Here is a 17,887-nt window from a genome sequence, read left to right as displayed (position 1 = left end):
CTGGATAAGAATGGCAGTTTCCTTCCCTAAAGGCCATCGGTGAACAGATGGGTTTTTCCCAACAAAGACAATGGATTCACAGTCATCATCAAATTCTTATTTCCAGATGGATTCACACCTAGGTCCCCAGACCAGTATCTCAGCCTCTAGGGAAGTGATGGACAGAAGACTAAATAGAAAATATGTACTAGAAATCATACAACGTCTTGGTTTATGTTTCCATCATGAGATCCATCGCTGCTATGGACACCAGGTAAAGAGCTGAAGAGACTGCAATGCCCCCAGGCAGAGTCACAGCGGTCACCAGGTTTCATAGCCGACAGGGAAAATGCAATCAGGGATTATAGGACATGACTCATCCCAAACCTATGTTTGGATTTAAAACTTTCCTTTGATTTTTATCCACAAAATGAAAGATTACATTGTTTCCAATAAACAAATGTCTGTGGAGAGCAACAGAATCCGTCATTGTAAAGGTGTGCAGACCTATCTAACAAATAAAGGGCCATCGAGATCATCACAGAATTCCTAGTGTGAAAGATGGCCATTCAGTCAATATCAACCCTGCAAAGAGCATCCCACCCAGTCTCACACCCTACCCTATGCCTGCATTTTGCACACAAGATACTATGGGCAATTTAGCATAGTCAATCTACATAATTTGCACAGTTTTGGACTGTGGGAGGAAACCAGAGCATCTGGAGGAAACTCACGCAGACAGTGTCTGGGTAAGACACTCTTTGTCAGGTCAGTGCGGACATGATGGGCTAAATGGTCTGCTCCCACACTGGAGGGATTCTATGATCTCCAGCAACAAGCCCAAAACACATGGCTTTTGAATCTACTATAACAATGTGTGGAGCTGGATGAACACAACAGGTCAAGCAGCATCTCAGGAGCACAAAAGCTGACGTTTCAGGCCTTGAACCTTCTCTAGGCCCGAAAAGTCAGCTTTTGTGCTCCTGAGATGCTGCTTGGACTGCTGTGTTCATCCAGCTCCACACATTGTTATGTTGGATTCTCCAGCATCTGCAGTTCCCATTATCACTGATACTATTTTTGATTCTACTGTTAGCTATATTCAAACCAATCAACTTATTCAGAAATTTGCTGGTAGTTAACCAGTCCTGATGAACCAGGAAATCCCTTTTCACATATCGTGCAGGTGGATAGTCTTTAGTCAGTGCAAATGTGTCGACGTGTTGTGACAACGTGACTATTTCCAAGCTGTACCTTACACAACTGTTAGTGTGACATTTTATTCACAATACCAGCACCTTTAATTGAGCAGGGATCGGTAACATCTGTACAAACAGCCCAAAACCATGGTTCATTTGATAGTGAGAGTGACAGCAAAGTTCTTCAACTGTGGTTGTCTGTGAACTCACTGGTGTGTTAACAGTTTGGCTGACAATGAATCCCTTCCCACACTCAGAGCTCATGAAAGGTCTCTCCCCAGAGTGAACTCGCTGGTGTATCAGCGGGGAATTCGAATCAGCAAAGCCTTTCCCTCATGCAGAACAGGTCAATGGTCTCTCTCCAGTGTGACTCTGGTGGTCAGTTTCTAGCTGGGATGGATGAAGAAATTCCTTCCTGCAATCTGCACATTTCCACACTCTGTCTCCCAGTGTCACTGCACTGGTGTTCGGACATTTCAGATGAATCTTCACAGACTCTTCAACACACACACCATGTGCATTTCTCCCCAATGTGAGTGCTGCTTTTTCCTTCATTGTTCAAAATCCTGAGATAATTGGGTTGTGAGAAACAAAGTGACCGTCAGACCTGGATGTGGACCTGTTTAAATTCTCCAACTGCAGACTATACTTTCAAACAGAAAGTTAAGTGTAGCGAGTAAGAAACCAGAAGGACACAGATTGTGAAACTGAGAAATTCTCTGGGCATGTGTGGAGCGATACTTGGGGAAAATGCTGGATCACCATTAGAACAAATTCATTCACAAATATCCTCCAGGTAAGGGATCCAGTCAGTGTTTGCATAAAACTACCAAAAGAGAGAGGTGGGGGAGCCAGCGAGGAAGGACAGTCATTGTATAGATCTGTAACTCAACCTTTTGATCCCTCTGAAAGACTAAGAATAGTGCAGAAGTAAAATTGTGGAAATCTGAAATGAAAACAAAAAATGCTTCGTCAGCGTTGTACAGCACAAAACAATCCCTTTGGTCCCACTTGTCCACGCTGACTAGATATCCCAAATTAATCTAATCCCATTTGCAAGCATTTGACCTATATTCTGCTACACCCTTCCCATTCACATACAACATTTAAAAGGTATCTGGATGGGTAACTGTACCAGCTTCCACCAGTTCCTCTGGCAGCTCATTCTACACAGGCACCACCCACTTTCCCTTTTAAAAAAAAAACAAATTCACTGGAAAAGCTCAGCAGGCCTGTAGCATCTGTTAAGGAGGAAAAAAAAGTTAACATTTCAGGACCGGTGACCCTTCCTCAGAACCCAAAACTCTTCTCTCCTCCACAGATGCTGCCAAACCTGCTGAGCTTTTCCAGCAAATTTGTTTTTATTTAAAGATTTAAGGCATCTGCAGTTCTTTTGGTTCCCTTTTAAGACTTTCCCTCTCAGCTTAAGCCAATGTTATTAGTTCTAGTCTCCCCTAACCTGGGAAAACAATCTTGGCCATTCACCCTACGCCCACCATAATTTTAACAACCTCTATAAGGTCACCAGTCAGCCTTCAATGCTCCAGGGAAAATAGACCCAGCATATTCAACTTCTCCCTGCAGCTCAAAACTTCCACCTCTTGCAACATCCTTGTAAATCTTTTCTGCACCCTGCCAAGTTCAACAGCATCATTCCTATAGCAGGGAGACCAGAACTGAACACAGTATTCCAAAAGCAGCATAATCAATGCCTTGTTCAGCCTATAACATGACCTCCCAACTCCTACACTCAATGCACTGACCAATAAATGCAAGCACAGCAAATATCATCTTCACTACCTTCTGTACCTGCAATCCACCTTCAAGGAACTGTGCACATGCACCCCAAGGAGTCCCTATTGCATAACAGTCCCCAGGGCCTCATCATTAACTGTTTAAGTCCTGCGCTGATTTGCATTACCATAATGCAATCGCTCACATTTAGCTGAACTAAACTTATTTCTATCACTCCTTGGCCCATCAACCCATGTGATTACGTTCCCATTGTGCTTGGGAAGTAAACGCCTTTGCTGTCTTCTACAACAACAATTTTAGTGTCATCTGCAAACTTACTAACCATTCCTCCAATATTCATTCCACATGATTTGCATCAATGATTAAAAAAGCAGTGGACCCAGCACCGATCCTTGCAGCACACTGCTGTTCATAGTCATCTAGACTGAATCCGCTCCCCCACGGCTGACCATAATCTTGTCTCCTAATCTTGGTTCCATTTGATCTAATCTTGCTAACCAATCTGTCATGTGGAGCTTTGGTGAATGCCTTGCTGAAGTCCATAATAGACAATGTCCACTGCTTTGCCTTCTTCAATCTTCTTTGTCACTTCTTCAAAAAACTCAATCAATTAAGTGAGACAAGATTTCCTACTCACAAAGCCATGTTGACTATCCCTAATCAGTCTTTGCTTCTCTAAACACATGCAAATCCTGTCCCTCAGAATCCCCACCAGCAACTTACCCACCAATGACATCAGGCTCAACGGTCGATGGTCCCGTGGCTTTTCCTTAAAGAATGGCACCACATTAGCCACCCGGCCTTCTGGCACTTCACTAGTGTCAGTGATACAAATACCTCAGCAAGGGGCCAGCAATTACTTCCCCAGCTTCTCCCAGAGTTTGTGGGTAACACCTGATCAGGTGCCAGGAACCTATCCACCTTTATGCATTTTAAGACATCCAGCACCTAGATCTCTGTAATATAGACACTTTTCACGACTCATTATTTATGTCTCCATGTTCTCTAGCTTCCATATCCTTCTCTGCAGTAAATACTAATGTGAAATACTCATTCACTATCTCAGCCTGCAGTTCCACACAGACAGCCTTGTTGATCTTTAAAGGGGCCCTATTTTCTCCCTAGTTGCTTTTTTGTCCCAAATGAAGTTTCAGAATCTCTTGGGATTCCCCTTAACTTGATTTGCCAAAGATAGCTCATGTCTCCTTTTTGCCGTCCTGATTTCTCGAGTATACTCCTACTGCCCTTGTACTTCGAGGGATTGACCCAATTCCTGCTGTCAATACCCGACATGTGCTGCCGCCTTTTTCTTGACCACAGCCTCAATTTCTCCAGTCAGCCAGTATCCCCTACATTTACCAGCCTTGCCCTTCACATGAACAGCAACATATTGTGTCTGGGCTCTCCTTATTTTAGTTTTGAAGACCTCCCACTTTCCAAGCATTCCTTGACCTGCATATTACCTCTCTCAATCATCTTTTGCAAGTTCTTGCCCAACAATGTCAAAGTTGGCCTTACTCCAATTTAGAATTTTGAAATGTATATTAAATAAATAAGTTTTATTTTAAACTGATCACATCTGCCTGCATCTGGCATATACTCCTCTAAACCTCTCTTGTCTATGTCCTAATTCAAATGTCTTTTAAACAACGTGACTGTACCTGTATCTGCCACTTCCTCTGAAAGTTTGTTCCACACATGGACATCTCCGTAAAAATAAAAGTTTCCCTCATGTCTTTTTAAATATGTCTTTCTCCTCTCACCTTACACACATGTCCGCTTGTCTTGAAATCAGCCAACCTCGGGAATAAACCCTTGCTATTTGCATAATCTGTGCCCTCATGATTTTATGAACCTCTAAGGCCACTCGTTAACCCATTATGCTGCAGTGAGAAAAGTGCCAGCTTTGGCCGTCTATTTGATAATCAAGCCCTCCATTCCTGGCAACATCCCAGCAAGTCTATTCTGAACTGTCTCCAGTTTAATAATAATGTCCTTCCTGTAACAGGGGGACCAGAGCTGCACACAATACCTCAAATGAAGCCAAAACAATGTCCTGTACAACCTCAACATAACATCCCAACTCTGAGACTCTAAGGTCTGAGCAATGAAAGCAAGTGAGCTAAACAACTTATTAATCACTCTGTCTACTTGTCTACATAAGCTTCAAAGAATTATGCACTTGAATCTCAGCATTTCTCTGTTCCACAACACTACCCTGGGTGCAACCATCAATTGTGCAAGTCCTACCCTGATCATTTTACCGAAATACAATGTCTCACATTTATTCAAATTGAACTTCATCCTCCACTCCTCAACCCATTGACATAATTGATCAAGATCTTGCTGTCATCTTCGATAACCTTCACTGACCACTATACCAACATTTCATACCACTAATTCTAGTATCATCTGCAAACTTACTAATCTTGTCCCTTAAATTCTCATCCAAATCATTAATATAAATGAGAAACAAAAGTGGACCCTGTGCCAAATGCTGTGGAACATGCTGGTCACAGAACTCCACTGAAAAATCCTCCATCACCACGGTCTCTCCTCCAACTGAGCCAATTCCACTTCCAATTAGCAAGCTCTTCATGAATCACATGTGATCTAACTTTACGCATCAGTCTACCATGTGGAATCATGTCAAAGGCTTCACTCTCACTCTGGGAGGTGCTGCAAAACTGAAACAATTCCCCCACCATTTGCCCATCATTCCTTGAAAAGTTAAATCCCAATTCTATTGAGAATAACTGCTAAATCTGCATCCAGCTGCCATTCAGACTGTTCCAGATCCTGGGAACTTGTGGAGTCAAACACTCTTCACATTTTCACTCTGCATTTTTTGCCAATTATCTGAATGTTGTACTCCACAGTTACCAAACATTGCTACAATGGAGAATTACCTGAGCTTCTGTTCACTCTCTCCAAACCAGAGACCCATCAACTTTAATTTACTTATGGGATGTGGCCTTTGCTGCACAGGCTAATATTGATTTCCACTTTTATTCGATTTGGAGAAAGTGATACTTTCTATTACTGCTGCACTCCATCTGCTGTAAGTACACCACTGTGCTGTTATAATGATAATCCACCCTGGAGCCTCACTGCCCTCCCTACTGCAGGAATCATACCTCAGACCTCACTACCCTCCAGATCATGCCCTCAAGCCTCGCTACCTCCATTGTTGCAGGCATCATTCTCGAGCCTCAACACCCTTCACATCTGTGGAATCCCTCTCCAGCCTCATGACCTGCCTATCGTTGGAATCCCCCTCCAGCCTCAACTCACACCATCTATCTAGATTCCTCCAGTCTCACAGACCACCTTATCTGTCATCTCCTCCAGCCCACAAACTTCTTTAGCTCTATAATTGTCTTTACCGTCACAAACCTCCCTTTGTCTGGTCTCCTCCAGCCTCACAATCTTCCCCATTTCTGTAATCTCCTCCAAGCTCACTTTTCTCTGTTTTTGTAGTCTTCTCCAGTCTCAGAACCCTTCCTGTCTCTCATATCATCCAGCCTCACAGATCGATGATACAAGAACGATATTTCTTTCCTCTAATACAATCCTTATTTTTATTCATCCACATGATGGCGGCACTTTCAATTTCCTGGGCTTCAGGCCCCAGAATTGAAGTCAACCGCTTTACCTCTATACCTCACTTTTCTCCCGAAAACACTGACCAATCATGAGTCATTTATTCTAATATCTCATTTTCTGAAATGACTTGAAATATTGCTGGGCATCTTCCTATGTGAAGAGTCTCGGAGGTCTACAGTACAGAAAAAGGCTTTGTGGCCCATCCAGCCTGGGCTGGTTAAAAACCACACCTTAACTATTCTAATCTAATTTTCCAGCACTTGGCCCATAGACTTGTCTGCATTGGCATCACAAGTGTGCAGCTAAATATGCCTTAAACGCTATGAGGATCTCTGTGCCTACCACCCTCACAGACAGTGAGGCTCAGTGCCATTGTCACAGCGTGATGACATCACAGACAGGAACAGAGACGAGCTGAGTCTGTGCAAACCAAAGATCCCCCACACACTGAAGGACGGGAGGGTCCTGATAGGAGGCAGAGGAGATTTTACAGAATGGTTTGTAGGAAGAGGGTTTTTAGTTGCATGGATAGGGTTTTTTTTTAAAGTTATAATTTCACGTGACTTAGGTATTGCTGGTACATATTGAGAATATCCATCTACAATAGATGGACTCTCCTTCTCAACCTCTCTCCTCGCCTGAGGTGCAGTAATCTTCAGGTTAAACTAGCCCTATGGTCAGGTAGGACAATGGTGACTTTACCTTAGGCACAGTGATGCCACTTTGCCTCAGTGGTGTAGAGGGGAATGTTGAATGTGGTGGATGGGACACCACTCCGACACTGCTTCATCTGGAGGATGTTAACTTCCTTTAATATTGTTGGGGCTGTACTCATGCAGGGAAGTGGAAATGAAAAGTGGATGAGTGCCTTACACACAAGAAGCAAACTGTCATTGGGTAATCAGGTGCTTGGGGAAACGGAGATTGATCTCCTTGTAACAAAGGATTTTGAGGGGACCAATGATAGGAGGTGTTTACAAAAGATAAACATTAGAATGGTAAAACGTACACTCAACTGGCCATAAAAAGGACTACAGGACATATATTGAAAGTTGTAGAAAAGATCTATTGAGAGAATGGAGTAATAAGAGAGAAATTTTACATGGCAAATGGGAATGAGCAGGAACACAATACTCACACACAATGCGAATATCCAGGTCCTGATGAATTGAGTAATTCTGTCAGAGTTTGGTGTTACAATTATTGAGGTTCTTACCTGAAAGTCCACTTGTAATATCCTGTAACACAAATTCATAAAATCCATCACTGTCAGAGTAGAAATCCACAACATCCCCTCCTCCTGGCCGAGGATAACTGTGCATTGTTCCTGCTGCACATTATTCCTTGTGGGAGTCAGCAGCTGATTCGAGGGATTTCTATTTGGGTTTCTAGGAATTTCCACATTGCGGCTTCATGTCACTGAACAGAACAACAGGTGTTTGACACAAGGCAAAGAATGGCCAAGATTTAGTGAGATGCAGGCAGCAGGATTTGCTTCCTTTTCTTTCCTTCTGTGCTGCTGCACAGCAAAAATGAGACATTAGCTTTTCCAGCCCAATGCAACTTGATGAACAAGTTGTCTCGATTCTGAGAAATGGGCAGTAAGCTTCTCCCAGTCATTTGAAAAAATGCCCCTTAAAAAGGCAGCAATTACGTATGTGTCATGTTGCCCAGTGCTCCCAACAAAAAGATGAGAAGAATGAGGGAGGATCTCATAAAAAGGGACAACAGTCAAGTTCCATGAGGGTTCGAGCTTATGGGGAGACATTGATAAATGGGCGACAAGTCGGCAAATGGAGTATAATTTGGGAAAACGAGAAGTTGCTATTTTTTGAGGAGATGACCAAAGAACAGTGTTATTTAAAAATGTAAAAACTGTGGAAAACTGCAACACAAAAGGGATTCAGGAATAATTGTGCAGGAAGCATGAAGCGAGCACACAGTTGCAACAGGTAATCGGGAAGGGTCATGGGATGTTATCCTTATGTCAAGGTGTTTGTAGTATAAGAGTTTGGAATACATGTCTTAGGACAAATGTACAACTTGCTGGCAAGACCACATCTGGAAGAATGTGAGCAGCTTTTTTGATCCACTTATTCGAGCAAGTATATCACTTCACTGGAGGCATTTCAAAGAAGATGAACTAAGATGATCATTGGTTTGGAGGGATTATGTTTTAAGCTAAGACTAAACAGGTCTGGAATACACTAACTAGATTTTTTTGAAGAATGAGAGATGTTCTAATTAAAAATAGAGGATTCTCAAGGGAGTTGACAGGATAAATGTTGAGGGAATATTTCTCATCGTGGGAGCAGATTCTTGATAAGGCAGAGAAGAGAGGGTTCTCTTTTGGAATTGTCAAGCTTAAGGCAACACAGACATGGGTAAGGGGTTCCAGTCACAAATGAGCTGGAGTGAGGTGGAGAGAAAGAGCATTTTAGAGATTGAAATTTCTGGCATTTGTGATTGAAATGTACGGTAAGATGTTCATCTTGAGACCAGATATGAGAGCATTATTGAGAAGGGTGCAGTTCAGCCTCAGACAGTTCCCCATGAGAGGGATGGATTCAGTACAATATTAAGGAAAAATAATTCGTAATAAAAACTGAAGGCAATGTGTTTTACTATCACAAAGTGTTATTGGAGGAAATTTCAGCTAATCAAGTATTGGAAGCATGATAAGCAGTTTTATAATTGAGTAACAGTGGAGCAAAGTGATGGAGACGAGTTAGATCTGAACATTGTAGAATACATGTGAAAGTTAACACAGTGCTTGTGGAAGATCTCACCTCCTGGAAGTATGTTGGTGAGAAACAGCATGGGCCAAGGATAGATCCTTGAGGGACATTTATTACATGGATTTCAGACAGGAAAGAGAGATGGAGTGGGATTTTCCAATGGTGAGGTCGAACATTGGTTTTAAACAGAATGGGTGAGAAGGACATAACCAGAAAAGAGAAACAGACAGAACAAGTAACAATATCTGTGAATTGGCATGGGGGAAGAGGCAGGGAGGAGGAGGAGGAGGAGGAGGAGGAGGAGAAATAAGAGTTGGAATATTTGTAGTTTAGTGAGAATAGGGCAAAGGGTTAAGATGAGCTCTGATAAGGCTTGACATGAAACTGGACAAAGATGCAAGTTTAAGCCTAAAGCGAGGAGCAACATGCCAGGCAATTTGGTTTGGTGGGCTTGTGGAAGAGAGGGAAGCAGCAGAGGCAGCTGATTGGATTGTCTCAATCTTAGTGAAATAGAAACTGCATGTGTCTCCTTCACTTGCTGTTGGAGGGGAGGATGGAGGAGACAGGATGATGGACAGTGTTTTGCAAAGAAACAATGCCTGTGTTCGTGATATTTAAAAATGAGTGAACAAACCTGATGACTAACTTTTATCCAGAATGTTAAAACGTACAACAGAAGTCCAGGTTCAAATCCTATCTCAGCAGATGGTGGAATTTGAATTCAATTAAAAAAACTGGAAGAATCAACTGGTTGCCATGGCAACGATTGCTGATGACAGAGAGAAAAAAAAAATCTAATGTCCTTCGGGGAAAGAAATTTGCCAACCTCAGCAAGCCACTCAGTTGCAAATCACTGCAAAGTTTCAACAAAGGAATGAAGCTGGGTGGCCCATTTGGCATCCACCAGGGAACTAGGAAAGACAACTGCAGAATCAGCCCTATCGGCCCCCCAAACTCCTGCTTAATAATATCTGGGGGCTAGTGGCAAAATTTGGAGAGCCGCTTCAAAGACGAGTCAAGGAACAGTGTCAGACTCATGGAAACGTACCTGGCAAACAATGACACACACCACTATCATTGTCCTTAGTGAAGCCCTGTCCCAGCAGACGTGACAGCACAGTGCTATTTTGACCTGGGAGTACTCAACATTGACTCTGACGCCTGGAAGTCTCATGGCTCCTGCTGATTACCATGTACCATCCTCCCTTGGTTGATAAATCAGCAGTAGTATTATCGCTAGATTATTAATCCAGAGACCCAGATAACATTCTGGGGACCTGGGTTCGCATCCTGCCATGGCAGATGGTGAAACATGAATTAAATAATGATCTGGAACTAAGATTCTAATGATGACCATGAAACCATTGCCAATTATCAGGAAAGACCCATCTGGTTCACTTATGTCCTTTCCGGAAATGTGCCATCCTTACCTGGTCTGGATGACATGTGACTCCCAACCCATAGTGATGTGCTTCACTCTTAACTGCCTTCCAGGTAATAAACGCTGGTCCAGCCAGCAATTTCCACATCCCAAGAGCGAATTTTAAGAAACAAAAAACTCCATCATGTTGAACAGCACTTGGAGGAAGCACTGCGAGTGTGAATAGCACTAAATGTACTCAATGTCCACATCAGGAGTAGTTTGCAGGAGGATTACCAATCAGGCTGGTCGGGTCCTGAAGGACAAAGCTGCTTGGCTGGGACTGCAGCAGGTGCTGACGCACCAAACGGGGAAAATATAGCTGATCTCATCATCACCAATTTCCCAGCTGCAGAGGCATCTGTCCATGACAGGATTGTTAACAGCAACCACCGCACAGTCCTGTGGAGACAAAGCCTCATCTTAAACTTGATAATACCCCCCATTGCATTGGGTGGCACTAACTTCGGCTAAAAGGGACAGACTTGGAACAGACACAGGAGCTCAAAACCAGATATCTATGAGGCTTTGAGAGAGACTGCAACAGTAGCAGACCTTCTCCAGCACAATCTGTAACCTCATGGCCCAGCATATCCTACAGACAGCCATTGCCATTGATCCAGGGGACCAACACTGGTTGAATGGAGAGTATTGGAGGGCACGCCAAGGGCAGCACCAGGCATACCTAAAAATAAGGTGCAACCTGGTAAAACCACCAAACAGGACTATCTGCATGCCAAATAGCATAAGCAGCAAGAGTTAGAGCTAAGCCACCCCATAACCAATAGATCAGATGCAAGCTCTGCAGTTCTACCACACCCAGTCGTGAATGGTGATGCACAATTAAACAACTCACTGGAGGAAGAATGCCAAAAATCCCCATCTTTACCCGACACAGGAGCCCAACCTATCCTTGCAAAAGACAAGTCTGCAGCAATCTTCAGCCAGAAGTGCCAACTGGATGATCCATCTCAGCCTTCTCCAGAGGTCCCCAACATCAGAGATGTGAGTTTTCATCCAATTTGATTCATTTCTTTAATATTATGTGAAATGAATGAACAGTGCAAAGGTTATGGGCCCTGGCAACACTCTGACAATAGCAGCGATGACTCGTGCTCTAGAGCTTGCTAGCATCCAAGCCAAACTATTTCAGTCCTGCTACGGCGCTGGCATCTCCTAACAATTTGGGAAACTGCCCAGGTCTGTTCAGCACAAAAACACTGAAAATCGAACCCGACCAATTTCCCCTCAAGCAATCTACTCTCTATCAGTAAAGTGATGGAAGGTGTTGTCAACAGCACTATTAAGCAGCACTTACTCAGCAGTAACCTGCTCAGTGACACCCAGCATGGGCCATGGTGGGCACTCGGTTCCTGATCTTATTAGAGACTTGATCCACAAATTCACAAGCAGCTGAATTCCTGAGGTGAGGTGAGGGTAAACAGCAGAGCTCTGCACAAAAACCACTTACTTCCACTTCAGTGACAATGACTGACAGTGACACCTTAGTTTCAGCTCATCTGCTGAACCTCTCATCTATTCCTGTGTTATCTCTAGGCTTAACTATCCAAACTCACTGCCAGTTGGCCTCCCACATTCAACATCCCTGTAACCTCAAGAATACCTAAAATTCTGCTGCACACAAGTTCATTTGTCCCAAGACCTGTTCACCATCACTGCTGTGCTCCCTGACCCACAAAGGCTCCTATTTATAAGCAACAATTTAAAATTCTCACCCGTGATTTAATTCCTGGCTGTGATGAGCCCTATCTCCCTGCACCAAACAACCTTCAAGACTTCGATAACTCATTTAGTTCCAGACTCCAACAGTGTGTTTAATCATCCCTTCACTATTGGAGGCTGTTTCTACAGTTGCCAGAAAACGTGATCTGGAATTCCCCTGATAAACCTCTGAGGTTTGCTTTCCTTGAGAGAGTCAGGAAAACCTGTAGATATGGTAACTTTTTGGTCACCTGCCCTAATATGGCCTTACGTCAAAAGTTTGTTGATAACATTTTTGTGAAATTATAAAACATGATAAAAATACAAATAGTTTGTTGATTTGGACATACACCATTAGCTCTTCAGTATCGCTAGATGAATGATCTGTAACTTCTCAAATGGAGCATTGTGAGAGCACCTTTATCATACAAACTGCAGTAGCACACGAAAGTTAAACATCACCTTCTCCACAGGTAAGAGGGCTTTGGCAACGATCGCTGGTATCTGTGGAAGGAGAAACACACAGTAAATGTTGCAGAAGTGCAAAATGAATGACACAGATAAAAACGCTGTAGAATTTGGTGGTCTGAAATGGAAGAAAAATACACTCTCTTTCTGGGAAAATATTTCCTGACTGTGAAAGATACCATTCAAAAATTAATCTGAGAAGAGAGCAGCACATGGTCAGGGGGTGGGCAGCAGTGGAAAATTTATTTACAAAAAAGGTACAAGGAAATTACAGTAAAATACTACAGAGATCAAATCTATCCATCATTAGAGACTGAAGAGATTAGACACCGACAAAGGTGATCAGGGAGCACAGAAGTGAGCAAGAGCAGTGTGAGCTGCTATGATCCAACAGTCTGGGAAAAAAAATCCATAAGAAACAAACATTTCTCTTGGATAAGAGATAATAGGAACTGCAGATGCTGGAGAGTCCAAGATAACAAGGTGTGGAGCTGGATGAACACAGCAGGCCAAGGAGCATCTTCGGAGCAGGAAAGCTGACGTTTTGGGCCTGGACACTTCTTCAGAAATGGGGGAGGGGAAGAGGATTCTGAACGAAATAGGGAGAGGGGGGAGACAGATCAAAGATGGAGAGAAAAGATATTTGGAGAGGAGACAGACAAGTTAAAGAGGCAGGCATGGAGCAGGTAAAGATGAGGAGGTAGGGAGGTGATAGGTCAGTCCAGGGAGGACAGACAGGTCAAGGGGGTGGGATGAAGTTAGTAAGCAGGAAATAGGGGTGCAGCTTGAGGTGGGAGGAGGCGATGGGAGAGAGGAAGAACAGGTTAGGGAGGCAGGGACAAGCTGGGCTAGTTTTGGGATGCAGTTGGGGGAGGGGAGATTTTGAGGCTTCTGAAATCCACATGGACACCATTGGGCTGCAGGGTTCCCAGGCAGAATATGTGTTGCTGTTCCTGCAACCCTTGGGTGGCATCATTGTGGCACTGCAGGTGGCCCAGGATGGACATGTCATCTGAGGAATGGGATGGGGAGTTGAAATGGTTCGCGACTGGGAGGTGCAGTTGTTTCTTGCGAACTGAGCGTAGGTGTTCTGCAAAGCAGTCCCCAAGCCTCCGCTTGGTTTCCGCAATGTAGAGGAGGCCACAACGGGTAGAGGGGATGCAGTATACCACATCGAGCAGATGTTCACCTGCACATCTGCCAGATGTAGAAAGTCTTCTTGGGGCCTGGGATTGGGGGGGGGGGGGGGGGAGAAAGAAGAGGGAGGAGGTGTGGAGGCAAGTGTAGCACTTCCTTTGGTTGCAGGGGAAGGTTCTGGGAGTAGTGGGGTTGGAGGGCAGTGTGGAGCGGACAATGGAGTCACGGAGAGACTGGTCTCTCCGGAAGGCAAGCAAGGGTGGGGAGGGAAAAATGTCTTTGATGGTGAGGTCGGATTGCTGATGGCGGAAGTGTCAGAGGATGACGTGTTCGATCCGGAGATTGGTGGAGTGGTATGTGAGGATGAGGGGGATTCTTTTTCAGTTGTTATTGCAGGGACAGGGTGCGAGGGAGGAGTTGTAGAAAAATGCAGGAGACACGGTCAAGGGTGTTCTTGACCACTCCGGTGGGGAGGTGGGGAGTGGAGTTGCGGTCCTTGAAAAACAAGGACATCATAGATGTACGGGAGTGGAATCCTGGGAGCAGATGCGGCAGAGGTGAAGCAATTGGGAATAGGAGATGGCATTTTTGCAGGACGGTGGGTGGGTGTGAGATGTTAATGTGATAACATCCCATTAATTTAAAGAAGTATAGAAATCAAAGTCTTTCATCTGCATTTGATTCCTATACAGAGACTTTGACTTATAGAAGTAAAGTCTTTTATCTACTCACATCGGTATGCAGACACTGCCCTGAAGCTTCCTGCCCAGCTAGGAATTCAGTGTAAAGCTTTTGTAACTCCTTATCTTCTCACACATCGGCATGCAGACACTGTCTTAAGTTTCCTGACTGAACTGAAATTAGAATCAATCTGAATCAAATAGGGTTAGGTGGGGAAATTTTGTAAAGGTGTGAAACCTCTAAAGCATGTAACTTCTGTCGCTGACTAAGGGGCCAGGGCACTGACTTTGTCCTAGCCAGACACACTGGCAACTTGAAATCACAATCTGTCCCGGACAACAACTCAAAATCACCTCCTGCCATGAGCAGCTACTTCACAAGCAATCGATACTATATCCTGGTCTTTTATGTTGTCGATGTAATAATTGCTTGGTATCCTGTTTTTGTCTGTTGTAGTAATTGTTTTATGTATCATGTCATTGGAGGTTGTGAAATCGTTTTCTGTATCATGTCTTTTGTAAAGTATAAAAAGCAGGGACTGTCCAGGGAGAACTCCTTGTGAGACTTTGCACTGTGTGCCGGGTTGAGTACAGTGATTCTTCACAGCTTGTACTTGCTTGGTAAGAAAATGATTGGTGTTTTTCTAAACAGGTCAGTGTCTTGTTATTGCAGCACGTCCGTGAGGGTCTCCGAAAACAAACTTGACAGGTGGGAGGAGGTGTATTCTAGGTAGCTGTGGGAGTCAGTGGGCTTGAAATATATATCGGTTTTGAGATTGTTCCCCAAGATGGAAATAGAGGACCAGGAAGGTGAGAGAGGTGGTTAGAGATGGTCCAGGTGAACTTAAGGTTGGGGTGGAAGGTGTTGGTGAAGTGGGCGAACTGTTCGAGCTCCTCATAGGAGCACGAGGCAGCGCCGATACAGTCATCCATGTACTGGAGGAAGAGGTACGGAAGAGGGATTGTTCCAACAAAGAGGCAGGCAAAGCTTGGGCCCATGCAGGTACCCATGGCCACCCCCTTTGTCTGTAGGGGGTGGGACAAGTTCACCAAAGCACATAATGGGGTCAGTGGAGGGGAACTGGTCAGACCTGCAGGACAGGAAATAGCGTAGGGCTTTGAGGCCATCTGTATGGGGTATGCAGGTGCTAATGTGGTATACTGCACCGCTGCACCCGTTCTGGCCTCCTCTACATCAGGGAAACCAAGCAGAGGCTTGGGGACCACTTTACAGAACACCTACACTCAGTTCGCAATAAACAATTGCTCATCCCCACCTCCCTAACCTGCTCTTCCTCTCACCTATCCCCTCCTCCCATCTCAAGCCACACCCCCATTTCCTACTTGCTAACCTCATCCCACCCCTTTGACTTGTTGGTCCTCCATAGACTGACCCATCCCCTCCCCACCTACACTCACCTTTACCTGCTCCATCCCCACCTCTTTAACTTGTCTGTCTCCCACTCTCTCCCTGTTTGTTTCAGCATCCCCTTCCCCTCCCCCATTTCTGAAGGGTGTGGGCCCGAATACGTCAGTTTTCCTGTTTCTCTGATGCTGCCTGTCCTGTTGTGTTCCTCCAGCTTCACCCCCGGCCCTTTTAAAGTTTCAAAGCTGTCGCGCATGCGCCCCGCGGATCACTGCCCCCAATAAAGATGGTGACGGTCACACGGGCCTATCGCCATCTGAGGCGTTGATTTGTTTTCTGCAAACGTGAGTCTGGGAGTTTCAAATGGGTGTGTTTTCCGACGTGCACTAACTGTTTGTAAAACTTCCAAACCCATACGAATATCACTTCCCTCCAGCTTTCTACCGTTTTGCTTTCTTTACTGTGGCCTGCTCTTACCTCAATTGCACAAATTTTGGTCTCAGCGAAGGATCTAGGCCCGAAACGTCAGCTTTCCTGCTGCTTGACCTGCTGTGTACATCCAGCTGCACACCGTGTTATCTCGGATTCTCCAGCATCTGCAGTTCCGGTTATCTCAGCGACTCTGCACCGCACTCGTGGATGATCACGTGGTTTTCACTGATCCCGCCCTCCCTTCATTCCGATTGGGCGACATCCGTCCGTTCATGCACGGCACACCTGTGCTCCTATTGGTCGCGCACTGACATCAATCAGCCACACTTCACTGTGAGCTGGAGCATGCGCAGTGCTTTGTGTTATTGTTAGAAGCAAATGAACGTCGTCGCAATGTTGCATTTTGAGACGAATGAGACTGAAAACTGGATCTGTCTTTTTACCTTCACAGATGCTGCCAGACCTGCTGAGCTTTTCCAGCAACTTTGTTTTTGTTCCTGATTGACAACATCCCAGTTCTTTTGTTATTTTTTAATAAGTCGCGATTGAAAAGGCTTCCTGCAGCTCAAAGCTGAAGGTACTCTTGATACCGCTCTGTCAGCCAATAGAGAAATAGCGGTGAAATAAGGGTAATAAATACAGGTCTAGCAGTCCTCAGGTAAGATGTAAAGGGAATAATTATGAATATGAAGAACATCACGTGGTGAAGTGAGGTGAGTGTTGTTCATATGAACTGTGATTGGGCAGAGAGGGAGGTTAATCAAAAAAGAACAAGCAGAAAAGAGATTCTCAAGAAAAGTCTGTGCAATGGAAAGCAACGAGAATCAGAAGATAAAAGCCCAACACAAGAAAAAGTTTGAAGACCGCGGCTGCAGAAACTCCAATAAGTTGTTTCACTGCTCTACTGCCTAGTTATTGACTTAAGCAGTATAATCCACATTCAACTGTAAGTAGCTATCTGAGTTTGTCACTGTAGTTTACTTCATAACAGATAAACTCCACACTTTGTCTCAATAAAGCTGACAGTTGGTTCACCAATTAGTTCTGCTGCCAAGTCCGTTCTTGTTTGAAAAGGGGTATAGATCACATTTAAATAGACAATGAAAAATGTCAATCCAGGCTGGGAGCAAAATTCTACTCCCTCGCCACTGACTCCATCCCTGCCCCTGGTAACTGGCAGGTAACACACTGGTCACAGTCAGGGTGCAATATTTCACCCCAAGATGAGCTTCTAACCACATTACTCACCCCCACACTCATTATCACAAAGACCACATACAATTTCAACCTCAACAGCATCTCAGGTCATCTGCTGCTGAAACTCTCATCCATTCCTTTGCTACCTCTCGACTTAACTCCCCAAACACACTCCCGGCCGGCTTCTT

General features: G+C 44.4%; 1 long non-coding RNA gene across 3 annotated transcripts; it reads right to left on the bottom strand.

The window, feature by feature from the left end:
• Positions 1 to 1,245: 1,245 nt before the first annotated feature.
• LOC132207988 (uncharacterized) lies at positions 1,246 to 16,743 on the bottom strand. Of its 3 annotated transcripts, none has more exons than XR_009444091.1 (4): positions 16,548 to 16,743; positions 12,770 to 12,923; positions 7,678 to 7,777; positions 1,246 to 2,124 (listed from the first exon to the last, which is right to left on the bottom strand). It is a non-coding gene; the product is annotated as an uncharacterized LOC132207988 (long non-coding RNA). The 3 variants fall into 3 exon arrangements; XR_009444092.1 differs by having other exon boundaries at positions 12,882 to 12,923; XR_009444090.1 differs by lacking the exon at positions 7,678 to 7,777.
• Positions 16,744 to 17,887: the final 1,144 nt, after the last annotated feature.

This window comes from Stegostoma tigrinum, unplaced genomic scaffold (genome assembly GCF_030684315.1).
Source record: "Stegostoma tigrinum isolate sSteTig4 unplaced genomic scaffold, sSteTig4.hap1 scaffold_238, whole genome shotgun sequence".
Taxonomy (NCBI): Eukaryota; Metazoa; Chordata; class Chondrichthyes; order Orectolobiformes; family Stegostomatidae; genus Stegostoma; species Stegostoma tigrinum.
The sequence above is the reverse complement of the archived record's forward strand: the minus strand, read 5'-3'. Positions and strand labels throughout refer to the sequence as shown.